Below are 12,059 nucleotides of genomic sequence, written 5' to 3' on the forward strand. Positions count from 1 at the left end.
AAATAAGACACTCTAGAATATTAAGGTAAAATGCCAACACTTGTATTATGTGGAACCTAACTATCCAAGTGGTAGAATTCAGTTAAAATAAACTCTCAGAGATGATCTAGACTTTCTGTTTCAGTCTGAATTTTGATGTTATTGACTATTGCTCAAAAGAAGTGGGTCATTAACTGGCACATGAAACATTAAATGTCTGATTTTTATAGGAATTTATAATTTTTAAACTGCTTTTCCATTTTATATTCACAACTGACAATAAAATAAATAGGGCAAGTATTATCTACATTCTCTCTATGACAAAACCGAGGCTCAGAAACATTGTCTCTTTCCCAAAGCCACATAGTACGCATTAGATGCTGTCCTCATCACACCACACAGTGCCACAGTGTAAATGTAATTGTAACAAATATGCTACTGACTCCACATTTCTTCTTTGGGAACTTTCAGAAATTCTGCAACTTAAGAAATTGCAGTATCTGACTTATCCCTCATTTCTTTTTTTTTTTTAAACAGGCTTAATTTACTTTATTTTCCTTGTACAAAAATTATGTGATGGCAACAGCTGGAGCTTGGGTCCTCTGCACAGAAACTCTGGCTTGGGTCTTTACCAGATGGTTGGTGAATTCCTGGTAGGGAGACTTGGTGAACATAGTCTCTTTCCAGAGGTTGGGGGTGAGATAGCTGTAGGTCTTAGAGATGGCATCAAAGGTGGCCTTGGCAAAGTTGCCCAGGGTAGCAGTGCAGCCCCCTGGCTGAGGTGTAGCAGTTGTCGATACCAGCCATCAGCAGCAGCTTTTTGGGCACAGGGGCTGAGACAATGCCAGTGCCCCTGGGTGCAGGGATGAGGTGCACCAGCACAGAGCCACAGCGCCTGGTCACCTTACAAGGGACAGTGTGGGATTTGCCAATCTTGTTCCCCCAGTAGCCTCACTGAACAGGGACAATAGAGAGCTTGGCCAGGATGATGGCAGTGGCTACTTCCTTTGAGCACTTAACACCCAGACCAACGTGTCCATTGTAGTCTCCAATGGTGACAAATGCCTTGAATTGGGTCCTCTGGCCTGCATATGTCTGCTTTTGCACAGGCATAGTCTTCAAAACCTCGTCCTTGAGGGATGCCCCCAAGAAAAAAATCAATGATCTCAGATTCCTTGATGGTCAGAGAAAAGATAGATTTCCTCCAGGGACTTGATTTTCATGTCCTTGACCAGGCAGCCCAACTTGGTGACGGGGATCCACTCCTTATCCTCGGCCTTGCCTCCACGAGCTCCATGGCCTCAACCCAGACCCTGACCCCTGCTGCGACCTCAGCCCTGGATGCCGCTGCCAAATAAATCCTCCTTGGAAGCCGCCGTGGCCTCCCATTCCAGGGCCCCCAGGGCCTCCTAGCCCTCCTACAGCATTGCTGTCATCCGCCATTTGGTGTTCCTTGGGAAAAAAAAAAGAAGCTCATTTCTTAACTTAAAAATTATAAAAGCAATATATTTGATTATAAAGAGATTCTATATAACAAAGTAGTAGTCATGGAGATGTAAAGTACAACATAGAGAATTCAGTCAGTAATATAATAATTAAGTATGGTGCCAGGTGGGTACTGGAAATATCATGGGGCCCACTTTGTAAAGAAAGTATATGATTGTCTAACCACTATGTCATACTCCTGAAACTAATACAAAATAATATTGAATGTAAACTGTAATTGAAAAATAAAATTTAAAAAAGAACAAAGTATAAAGAGAAGAGAAAATCTGCATTCTCTCATTCATGTATGTAATCCCATGCCATGCTCACAAGCATTAGGAGTTTTGCATTTTTCTCAGACCTTTATGAATTTACACACACACACACGAGTTTTTTTAGCATAAAGGTAATCATAATATACATATTTTCTATAATTTGTTTTTTTCACCTTGAAAAAGCATTTTTATTATCTCTTCATGTTACCATGTACAACAATATCTATAGATCTATCATATTCATTTTAAGACTGCATTGTATTTTATAGTATGAATGTACCACAACTTATTTAACCATTCTCTTATTGGTAAATTCTTAGGTCATTTCTACTTTTTCACTTGTATGAACAATGTTGAAGTGAACATCCTTTTGCCTATATATCTTCCCATTTTGTGTGATTATTTCTGTAGATTAGGTACCTAGAAATGGAATTGCTGGATCAAAGGGTATAAATATTTTAATTTTTTGTAGACTATGAAAAATTATCAACCAGAAATTCTTTACAAATCTGTATTTCCATTAAGAGTGTATAAGTGTGAGTGTTTCTCCTGAGCCTTGTCAACATTATCAGTCTTATTTTTATTAGTATTATGTGTGAAAATTGTTGTTTTAATTTGTATTTCTCTAATGGGGTCAAACATTTTTTCACAGATTTACTGGCCTAATTGGTGTCCCTTTCCTTGTGAATTGCATTTATGGCCTTAGACCATTTTCCCATTGGCTTATATTTTAATATTATAGAAGTACTCTTTATAGTTTATGAATCTTAATCTGAATTTGGTATATACATTATAAATATTTTCTTCCAGTTCATCACTTTAAAAATTGTCTTTTTCTACTAAGAATTTAACATTTCATCATAATTAAATCTGGCAATTTTTATTTTGAAGCTTCTGAGTTTCAAGTCTTCCCTAAGAAAGCTTTTCCCAATCCAAGGCTATAGAAGTGTTATGATATATTATCATATGGTATTTAATATTAATATATAATATCTTTTCTAAAGCTTCTATAATTTTATCCTGACTTTAAGTTATGACAACTTTATTCTTCCAGTTGCTCAGGCCAAAGGTTTGTTATTCTTGACTCCCCCCTCTCTTCTCTCATGTACCATATTTAATTAATCAATCAGCAAATTCATTTGGGTCCATGTTCAAAATATATCCAGGCTCCTATCACTTTCATCACCTTCACTGCTACTGCCCTGGTTTGACCTACCAGAATCAGTTGCCTGTCTCACTGTAATAGCATTGTAACTCATCTCTGCTTTCCCCATCTTCCCCTACAGTCTATTATCACAACAGCCAGAATGATCCTTTTATATGTAAGACAGATGTCTTACTTTTGCTCAGGATTCTCCAATAGTCTCCAATTTCTCTCAGAGTAAAAACCAATGTTTTTACAATAGTTTAGAAGACCCTAAAATGATCTACCTCACCTACTGCACCACCTCTCCAGCCTCACCTAGTACCTTTCACTCCACAGTGATCTTCTTATTGATCCTCAAACTAACCAGGCATGCTCCTACTGTTTAGGGAATTTGCACTGGTAGTTGCCTCTGTCTGTGACTCAAATATCAGTGACACCAACTCCCTCATTTTCTCCAAGTCTTTGCTCAAATGTCAGTTTACAACACCTCCTTATTCACACAATTAAAACAGCAGCTTTCTTTACTCCAGCTCTCCCAATCACCCCCCTACCTTTTCCATTTTCCATAGCAATCACTACCTTCTAACATACTATACAGTTTACTCATTATTCAGCTTTTCACCCAGCTAGGATGTAAGTTTCAAGAGGGCAGATATTTCTGTTTGGTTTATTCTCTGTTCATTCCAAGGGCCGAGAACAATGTCCTTCTCATAGCAGGTATTTTTTATGTGAATAAACTTATGAATCTGGATTTGATCTATTTGGAATTTATTGTTTAGTTCCTTTTTATTATATGTTCTTCAATTACCATTTATTCCCCCTTATACCCTCTTCCACCTCCATCCACACCCCTCCCCCCAGCAATCACCACACTTGTCTGTGAGCTCTTTTTCTTTTTTTGCTTGAAATTCATTTGTTTAGTATTGTGTGAGATAGGATGAAATGGTGTTTTTGTAAATGTCCTAATGTCCTGAATAAGAACAAATTACTATACTTTCAGGGAATGTGCTCTTTGAAAATATCTAGGTCATTCATTATTCTAATGAATGAGGTAGGTGATTAAGTTCCATAATGCTCTTTTGTGGTCAAAAAATGAGGTATAATTATAAAGAAATGAGTCTGCTGTCTTTGTGAAGCCTGGGAGCCAGCTCAGAAAGCAGTCTTGGACTTCTGGCAAGATGGAGGCATAGGTGGATGCACCGTCCTTCCACGCACAACCAAGAATAGAATATCAACAATTTAGAGGCAGAATAACACCCAGAACTGACAGAGAATTTATCTGAATGGAAGTTGGACAGCCAAGAAGTTGAAGTATACCCGTTCATCCAGACCGGTAGGAGGGGTGGAGAGGAGGAGCGGGCGCGTGTCGCAGCGTGCAGAGATGGGGAGAACTGAGTGCATAAGGCAACTGAGTGCGTAAGCCTTCCGAGACGCGCAAGATTGCAGCCCAGCGGTGGACCCTGAGTACGCAAGTGGCGGCTGGCGGACCCAGTGAGGTGGCACTGTGGACCAGGGCAGAGCATGCAACCCACAATCCCAGGGGGGTTACTAAAGCCCCAGGAGAGCGGAGGTACCACCATTCTTCCCTCCCGCCCCCGCCCTCAGATACAATGTCACAATCTAGCGACTGGGGTGCCCAGCCCCGGTGAACACCTAAGGCTCCGCCCCTCACTATAACAAGAGCAACCAGACAACAAAAAAAAAAAAAAGGAGAGAGAGAGAGAGACACGTCTCCAACAGAAGAACAGCTCAATCCCCCAGGACTCATCCTTTTGAGCGACCAAGAGATAGCCAATCTATCAGATGTACAGTTCAAAACACTGGTGATCAGGAAGCTCATGGAATTGGTTGATTTTGGGCACAAATTACGTGAAAAAATGCAGGTCACCATAAAAGAGATGAAGGAAGATGCAGGGAGAACCAATAGTGAAGGGAAGGAAACTGGGACTCAAAAAAATAGAGTGGACCAGAAGGAAGAAAAAAACAAACAAGCAGGAAAGAATGAAGAAATAAGAATTCAAAAAAACGAGGAGAAGCTCAGGAACCTCCAGGACATCTTTAAATATTCCAACATCCGAATTATAGGGGTACTAGAAGGGGAAGAGGAAAAGCAACAGATTGAGCATGTATTGAACAAATAATAAAGGAGAACTTCCCCATTCTGGCAAAGGAAATAGACTCCCAGGAAATCCAGGAAGGTCAGAGAGCCCCAAAGAAGTTGGACCCAAGAAGAAACACACCAAGGCATATCATAATTACATTAGCCAAGGTAAAAATGAAGGAGAAAATCCTAGAAGCAGCAGGAGATAAGGGGACAGTTACCTACAAAGGAGTTCCCATCAGACTGTCAGCAGATTTTTCAAAAGAGACCTTAGAGGCAAGAAGGGGCTGGAAAGAAATATTCCAAGTCATGAAACGCAAGGACCTACATCCCAGATTGCTCTATCCAGCAAAGCTTTCATTTAGAATGGAAGGGCAGATAAAGTGCTTCTCAGATAAGGTCAAGCTAAAGAAGTTCATCATCACCAAGCCCTTATTTTATGAAATGTTAAAGGGACTTATCTAAGAAAAGAAGATAAAGAAAAAACATGTATAGTAAAAGGACAGCAAACTCACAATTATTAACAACCACACCTAAAGCAAAAATAAAAGAAACTAAGCAAACAACTAGAACAGGAACAGAACCACAGAAATGGAGATCACATGGAGGGTTAGCAACAGGGGAGTGGAAGGAGGAGAGAGGGGGAAATGATACAGAGAATAAGTAGCATAGAATGTAGGTTGAAAATAGATAGGGGGAGAGTAAGAATAGTATGGGAAATGTAGAAGCTAAAGAACTTATAAGTATGACACATGGACATGACTAAACGGGGGGATATGGGTAGGAGAGGGTGTACAGGGTGGAGGGGAGTGAAGGGGGGAAAATGGGACAACTGTAATAGCATAGTCAATAAAATATATTTAAAAAAAAGAAAGCAGTCTTGGGTTTCCAAAAGACAGGCCAATGCCATTCTTTTATTAATACTAATTGGTGACTAATTTTTTAATACTAATTGCTTACTAATTTTTTAATCCTCACCCAAGGATATGTTTATTTATTTGGGAGAGATCAATGTGAGAGAAAAACATCTATCTATTGCCTCCCGTTGGCCCCTACACACCTTGACCAGGGAGTAAACCTGCAACCTAGGCACATGCCCTGGCTGGGAATCAAACCGGTAACCTTTTGTTGTACGGCAGGATGCTCCAACCAACTGACCCACATGGCCAGGGCCAAGGCCATTCTTATGGCACCAGAATCAGAGAGACAGAAAGACAGACAGAAAAATGGAAAGAAACAAAAAGGAGACACAGAAATCTTGAAGTAAAACTTTTCATGTATATTTTTTGATCATTGAAGTAGTCAGCATGGGAAAACCAGAATTTATTGGAATTCCTTATACATATTTGTATGATATTGAATATTTTGAATTACATATAGAAGGATGTGATCTAGTCAGTATTTAGAGTCTAAAGATTTTAATTCATTTCTATTGGAATGATTCCAAAGAAAGTATTTCAAAAGTTCCCTGTGCAATCACAGAACCATTAAAGGTTCAATGCTTTTCCCAACTGCCTGTCAGGCAAATCCACTTATATACCCCACTGGTGCTTCAAACTTAACCTCATACATGCCATTCTCTGTCTCCAACCTTGTGCTCCCAACCTCTGTTGTTTGTGCCCCCCATTATAATTCTTCAGTGGGGCATTCTTGACCTCCTACTTTTATTCACCTTGCTATTCTACTAGTATCAAACTGTACTGAAAACTTCTCTTCAGTTCCTTTTCTCCTTTCCATCTCCTGCCATACTTTAGTTCAGTTGGTGTTAACTCCCATTTAGATGGTTGCACTAGAATCCTAGCTCATCTCCTGGCCTCCAATCTTACTGTCTCTCAATCCATTTATAAACCTGCCATATAAGTTCTAAAATTCAATCTAATTGTGTTTCATTCTTATGCTCAAAATGCTTCCATGATTCCCCATTACTTTTAATCTAGACATAAGCATTTTATCTGGCATTCAATAAGTACCCAACCTACATTTCCTATGTGTTTTTTGCTATTTATAATACCAAAGAATGTCAAAGCTGGCTGAAGTCTTACAAGTGGTTGCCAAACAAAATTGAATATTCCTTGTTATCTGAACATATGCCTCACCTTCCCACCCATGTGCTTTTACAAGGCTGTCCCCTCCCCCTAGAATGTCTACCCTACCAAGTCTACTTGTCCAAAATCTACTCATCATGGGGGCCTAATCACAAAAGCTAAATATTTCATATATTGTCTCCTGATTATCACATGATGTGATCTCATGTTTATTACATTGAGTACAAGAAATACCTTTTTCACAGCACTTAAAGGATAACATAACTATTTATGTAATGGTCCTGTTCATGCCTCTAAGAATGGAAGCTCTTTAGGAGGATAAGGACTATGTCTATGTGATTTACCCAGAGAGGGAGGAAGAGAATGGGGAGAGAGAGAGGGAGGAGAGAGAGAGAGAGGAGAGAGGGGGAGAGAGGGAGAGAGAGAGAGAGAGAGAGAGAGAGAGAGAGAGAGAGAGAGAGAGAGAGAGAGAGAGTCTTACTCCTCTTCAAAACCTTACAAGGCAGGTAAGTATTATTATCCCCATTTTATAGGTGAAAAGCAGAAGTATAGGGAAAGTAAGCAATTTGTAAAAATCTCATATAGCAACAGTAGACTCAGGACTCATATTCTCACCCTCCTCAGCTGATCTCAAATATTCTTGTTATATAAGCCACATCGCATTTCACATGTACACTTAGGTAGTTTTCTGTTCTCTTCAGTAGACAGTATCTATTGGCCCCTGCTCCCTCTCCTTGTCCTTACTTACACACATCTAATGAGCAGCCATTTTTATCTTGCTTTACCATTTTCCATTTGTAAAATTGCTGCCAGTCATTCTTTTCACAAGTAAAGCTGTTGCTGATGAAAACCTCAGTGCCTGGTAATCACCTTATGGCTAAAAATGAGGTTCAGAGAGACTTTTCTGAAAGATCATATAAACACCAGAAACAGGACCTCGCTTCAAGTCAGCTGGCACCAGGGCACATGCACTTAATTTATGTGCAAAATGCCTTTAAGGCCCTACCCCAGTAACATTCAGTGAATTCACTTTTTCAAGTTCATGGTATAGCAAAGTGACTTTTTGAAAGGTTATCACTCACTTGTGTATGCGTTACCTGATATAGTTTTGAAAAAAATTCTAAAATAATATTGTCATAATCAACCACAGCCTGCCTTATAATACAATACCTGGTTGACACTGAGTTGTCTTGGAAGCAATAAAAATAAATGGAATATACATCTATAATTTTTCAAACCAAGAAGCTGGGACTTCCAGACTGGAGATTCTAAAATGGGAAACTCAAATGAATTCTGTGATGGGGTTGTGCAGTGAGACTCCCCCTTCTCCTTCCCATCCCAATGTGTAAGAACTGCAATTTCTCTCAATGAGCAAACTGTTATGAACATGCAGTCCCTAAATATGCTGAGCACCTTGCTGAGAGTCCTCCAGAAGCTTCTGGAGAACTGCTGGAAGAGGCCCCCAGTAAGGCTGTGAATCAAGAACACTTTAGGAATATATTTAAGTAGGATCATGGAGGTTCCTGTCATCTTGAATTTGAGAGATATTTATTTCCTGTCCTGGAAGGGAAAATCATGCAGAAAATCTCTTCAGACAAGTTGTGATTTAGCAAGTATGAGTCAGTTTGGTTCAAGTAGCCTGAGATTGCTTACCTAATGATAGTAGGGAAACTGGAAAGGGTTAGTACCAGGAACTCTATGTTAACTGACAGTGTGACTCAACCAGTTGTGTACATTAAACTGTTTGAGAAAGCCTACTCCTAGGCAATTTGTGTTGACTCACTGTACAAACATACGTCATAGATTCTGCTTTGAAAAAAATACACATATGTGCAGATGCAATCATGTGCACATGTACATGTGCATGCCCACATGCATTCACATGCACACATAACTATTCAACACAAAGAGGTCCTAGACCTTCCAATTTCTTTCAGTTAGGAGAGGTCATGCTCGATTTGAACTGAGAAAAATCACATTCTAATTGTATAATTGCAAGGCCCTGTATTTATTTTTTAATTTTTTATTCAACACTTCTAAAAATACTATACCTGAGTGAAGTTAACCTTAAAAACTAGAGAACCTTTTGGATCCAAGAAATTGAAGACTTTCATAGCTGCCGAGCTGATTAATAGTACCTGTCACATAGTAATAAGAGTTGCCAAATGCCAAAGACTTAATAAATTACAGCCCCCAGGGTAAGCATTTCATGTACCTTATGTCTCACAATAACCCTATAAAGGAGGTATTAGTTATATTTATTCATTTTAAATATGAATAAAATGAAGTTCAAAGAAGTAAAGTGAGTTTTTATTGGTCATGCAGCTTGTAAGTGGTAGAGCCAGGACTTGGGCCCAAAGTGATTATTTCAAAGCCCATGCATGCCCTTGCAGATATGTGCTGTGACCTTCTGGCACTGCCAAAGGACAGTAGAATACATGGTCAACCCAGCCCCAGCTTGCCTGGCTTATACTCTTGCTGTGAAGACAAGACAAATACACACAAATCAGAGATTAATATTAAGAAATATGTGTGATTATGAAAAGCTGCCTTATGCAGCACAGAAAACAAATAAATACACATACAGAAAGGAGAATGTGGGTCATTGCAAGGCATGGCTGTGAGCCCCCAAATCTTCATTGTAGAATGAGTTTCATGATATCCACTTAGCAAAAGAGTGGTATTCTGGGAGGATTTGGGCAGGATTCTTTAAGGTAAAGCTCTAGAATGGACAATGAAAAGAAAGAGGTAGCATTTCAGAGGGCAAGAATGACAGTAAGGCAAAGCATCCAGGTTGCTTTGTAGAAGGGCTGGAAAGAAATCAGTGTTGGGAATATATATATATATATATATATATATATATATATATATATATATATATACACACACACACACACACACACACATATATATATATATGCATCAAAGAGCATTGTTAAAATGGAGACTAGGTTTGAAGAAGTTTACCAAAAGATAGACAACAAAAGCAGGACAAAATGGCAAAAATGGAAAATTCTGTTGGATTTTTATTTAAAGCAGGGGAAGCATGCAAAAGACTTGTTTTGTGTTTCTTGTCTGCTTGGTTTTTGTCCTGTCCAGTGTTTTGTGTGGACTTTGTTTTTGCTGTGGTTTTTTGTTGTTGTTGTTGTTTGCTTGTTTACTAGTTTTTTAAAAGATTTTATTTATTTATTTTTAGAGAGACAGGAAGGGAGGGAGAAAGAGAAGGAGAGAAACATTGATGTGAGAGAGAAGCATTAATTGGTTGTCTCTCATATGTTCCCTGACCAGGGACCAAACCTGCAACTCAGGCATGTGCCCTGATCAGGAATTGAACTAGTGACCTTTTCCTTTGCAGGATGACACCCAACCAACTGAGCCACACAGGTTATGGTTCATATACTAGTTTTAATGAAGCAGCACAGCAAACTGACAAAGAGCATTGGCTACAGTCAGGCAGCTTGGTTTTGGACTTGGCTCTGCCACTTACCAGCTGAGGGATCATGGGTAAGTTACCTAATTTCTTTGTGTCTCATTTTCCTTTCCATTAAACAAGGTAAAAGATGACCTACATCATGCGACTGTTATTGTTATAAGAATCATACAAGTTAATAATTACAAAATATTAGAGTAGTGCCTTCATATAGTAAGCACAACGGACATGCTTATTGTATAAATACAAGTGTAGTTTGTCATCAACATTGAAATATGGGAAATTTCTAAAATTACTGTGTAAATATCTTTCTCTTTAAAAAGCTGGTGGATGGGGCCACCCAGGCAGATTACAGCCTGGCAGAAATTGAGGAGAGTTGAGGATGCACTGTTGCCTTCAGATGTGGTATGTACTCTCCAACTCCCATAGTCCCCACCACCCCCTGCTGCTTACCCCCGGCTCACCAAACATGATCTTGTGGCTCCTAGTTTAAAGTGAAAAGAACATTCTGGTACCTAATACATGCCTGTATTTACAAAGAGAGCTCATAAAGAAGTAATTTGGTTTGGAAACCAGACCTGGCTGAGCTCACAGGATGTGCTAAACCTTAGAGTCTAAGAGCAGTAAGTATCTGTTCCCTACCCCCATCCAGAATCCCACTTTGGCTCTAAGTGCTGGGTCACTGGGCTGCACCAGCACCCCCTGTACCCAAAGCATCCTCCACTGCCTCAAGTAATCCCTGCCCAGTTCAGTAATTCTGAAAGGAAAGAGCCCCTGGGGCTACTGTAACCCTTTGCAGCGGTAACTCTGGGGGAAGCACAGAGCTGAGGTCAACAAAGCTGGAATGTGCAGGCTTTCCCTGAGTTTTCAAGCCTTAAAAATTTTTGTGTCCTTCTCCTGCTGCTCATTTAGAAAATTAAACTGCCATAACTTCTGAAGACTCTACAGCTGAGGAAGAATTTGCATAGCCATTAGCCCCAAACCAAACTGTGAAATGGATCAAGTTTCTCTTCAGAGCCAGCATCCATTATGACATTCCAAAGCACTGAGCCTCCTAGTGGCCCTGGCTCTTTGTGCTCTGGAGCTGCTTGGGGCCACTCCATAGTGAGCTGGCTTGCGCCTTCCCCAGCAGTTTTCTTTTCTTGTTTTTGTTTTATTTTAATCATTGTTCAAGTACAGTTTTCTGTATTTACTCCCATGCCAGCCCACCCACCCATCCCTCCCCACTTCCCTCCCATTTCCACCTCCCTAGTTTTTGTCCGTGTCCTTTATATTTGTTCCTGTAAACCCTTTCTTGAAGGGTTTCTCTCCTGAAATTCCCCTGAAATTGCCTCCCCTCTCCCCTCTGGTCACTGTCAGCCTGTTCTCTATTTCAGAGTCTTTGGTTATATTTTGCTTGTTTGTTTGTTTTGTTGGTTAGGTTCCTGCTAAAGGTGAGATCCTATGGTATTTGTCTTTCACTGCCTGGCTTATTTCGCTTAGCATAATGCTTTCTTTCCATTTCCATCCACGCTATTGCAAAGGGTAGGAGCTCCTTCTTTCTTTCTGCTGCATAGAATTCCATTGTGTAAATGTACCATAGTTTTTTGATCCATTC

The 12,059-nt window shown here is 39.8% G+C and overlaps 1 pseudogene; it reads right to left on the reverse strand.

Moving 5' to 3' along the window:
- Nucleotides 1-548: 548 nt before the first annotated feature.
- LOC123805193 lies at nucleotides 549-1,422 on the reverse strand (annotated as a pseudogene).
- Nucleotides 1,423-12,059: the final 10,637 nt, after the last annotated feature.

Source organism: Phyllostomus hastatus, unplaced genomic scaffold (assembly GCF_019186645.2).
Source record: "Phyllostomus hastatus isolate PE091 unplaced genomic scaffold, TTU_PhHast_1.1 phas_scaffold_28, whole genome shotgun sequence".
In the NCBI taxonomy this organism is placed as follows: Eukaryota; Metazoa; Chordata; class Mammalia; order Chiroptera; family Phyllostomidae; genus Phyllostomus; species Phyllostomus hastatus.